Source organism: Pongo pygmaeus, chromosome 20 (genome assembly GCF_028885625.2).
Source record: "Pongo pygmaeus isolate AG05252 chromosome 20, NHGRI_mPonPyg2-v2.0_pri, whole genome shotgun sequence".
Classification (NCBI taxonomy): domain Eukaryota; kingdom Metazoa; phylum Chordata; class Mammalia; order Primates; family Hominidae; genus Pongo; species Pongo pygmaeus.
This window is the reverse complement of record NC_072393.2, coordinates 41,547,155-41,549,670: the sequence shown is the minus strand read 5'-3', so window position 1 is coordinate 41,549,670 and position 2,516 is coordinate 41,547,155.

Here is a 2,516-nt window from a genome sequence, read left to right as displayed (position 1 = left end):
GCTGGCCAGGCTGGTCTTGAACTCCTGACCTTGTGATCCGCCCGCCTCGGCCTCCCAAAGTGCTGGGATTACAGGCGTGAGCCACTGCCCCCGACATCATTTTTTAAGGGAATTATTCTTTCCTCCATTAAATAAGTTTGGCATTCTAGTTGAAAATCAGTTGCCCACAGTGTATCAATTGATTTGTATTGGTATAACAGAATACCTGAGTCTGGTTAATGTATAAGGAACAGGAACATATTGGTACACAATTCTGGAGGCTGGGAAGTCCACAATTGAGAGACTGACATCTGGCAAGGGCCTTCTTGTTATGTCATCCCATGGAAGGACAAGAGAGCAAGTGGGGACAAAACTTGCCCTTTTATCATGACACCAATCCTACTCATGAAAGTGGAGACTTCATGGACATCTTTTTTTTTGAGATAGAGTCTCATTCTGTCTCCCAGGCTGGAGTGCAGTGGCACGATCTTTGCTCACTGCAAACCTCTGCCTCCTGGGTTGGAGCAATTCTCCTGCCTCAGCCTCCCAAGTAGCTGGGATTACAGGTGTGTGCCACTACACCCAGCTAATTTTTGTAATTTTAGTAGAGACGGGGTTTCGCCATGTTGACCAGGCTGGTATTGAACTCGTGACCTCAGGTAATCCACCCGCCTCGGCCTCCCAGAGTGCCGAGATTACAGGTGTGAGCCACCACGCCCAGCCCCTTCATGGCCATTTTAAGGGTCTCAACCTTTCATGCCATTAGCATGGCAATTAAATTTCAACATGAGTTTTGGGTGGGGCATTCAACCCATAGCATTTGTGGACTCTGAATTCTCTTCCCACTGATCTATGTCTCCATCCTTGTGTTTTTCCTCCTGGTTTTGTTTGTTTTCAACAGGGTCTCTGTCACCTGGGCTGCAATACAATGGTGCAATCATGGCTGACTGCAGCCTCAAACTCCTGGGCTCCAGCGATCCTCCCAGCTCACCCTCTCAAGTGGCTGGGACTACAGATGTGTGCCACATGCCCAGCTAGAATCATCTCTAGATTAGTCATAATAGCTAATACAATGTAAATGCTATCCAAATAGTTGTATATTATTAACATTTGTATTTTTAAAATTGTTGTATATTTTAAACACTTTCCGTCCAGGGTTCGTTGATTAATGGATGCAGAGCCCATGGATACAGAGGGCCAACTGTATCATAAAGACAACACCTTAAAATGTGAAATATATGTGCAAACAGGGAAAGCAGAGAAAAAGATGGGGTACATCACATTAGAAAGGACAGATTCATTTAGACATTTAAGTATCTAATTCCTCCAAAAAGGCTAAAAGATACAGTGATGCAGTGCCATTTAATGAGTTTTTTCTTTAAGGTTTCAAAATCAAGCTCAAATGCTGTATATTGACATTAACCATTATTCAAGAAAACCTTTAATAATATTCTTTATATTATAATGTGATGGAAGAATAAAAAAATTTTCAGGAAGGGCTGGTTTACAAAACAGAACTCTGTCTAGGGTCTGAGCCATTTTTCTCATACCCGTCCCATTCCCTCTCCGTAACAGCAGTGGGAGGAGTGACAGAGCTCGCAGATTAAGACAGACATGCAGGTGTTGGCATCTAATGCACTGAACTGTCGAAGTTATGGGAAGTTGTTTCCTCTTTTTAAAAATAAAATTAGCCGGGCATGGTGACTCATACCTGTAATGGCAGCACTTGAACAGGCCACAGAGAATCACTTCATCCCAGGAGTTTGAGACTAATCTGGGCAATATACGGAGACTCCATCGCTACAATTTTTTTTTTTTTTTTAAAATTAGCACAGCATAGTGGTGCGTGCCTGTACTCCCAGCTACTTGGGAGGCTGAGGTGGGAGGACTGCTTGACCCCAGTAGGCAGAGGAGATTGCAGTGAGCCAAGATCCTGCCATGGTATTCTGGCCTGGGCAACAGAGCAAGATGGGGAAAAAAAAAGATATTATCAAAAATTTAATATTTAACACACACGTTTCCCATGGAAATATGCAGGAGAGGAAAACTGACATTCCAAAATCAGCCTAACTGAAAAAGACCAATTATATGAAACCTGTGCATGTATGTTTAAGAAAAAGTTAAAAGTTTTCTAAGCTCATTCTGCAAAATGTCAGAAATACGAAGACAGAGATCATATAATGCAGCGGTCCCCAACCTTTTTGGTACCAGGGACCTGTTTCATGGAAGACAATTTTTCCACAGATGGTTTGTGGGGGTAGAGGAATGGGGATGGGATGTTTTCAAGATGAAACTGTTCCACCTCAGATCATCAGGAATTACATTCTCATAAGAAGCACACAACCTAGATTCCTCACACGCACAGTTCCCAATAGGGTTCGCTCTCCTATGAGAATCTAATGCCACCACTGATCTGGCAGGAGGTGGAGCTCAGGTGGCAATGCTCGCTCACCGGCCACTCACCTTCTGCCATGCAGCTGGGGGGAGTTGGGGACCCCGATATAGTGCATATACCATGTTAAAATAATTAAAACAGA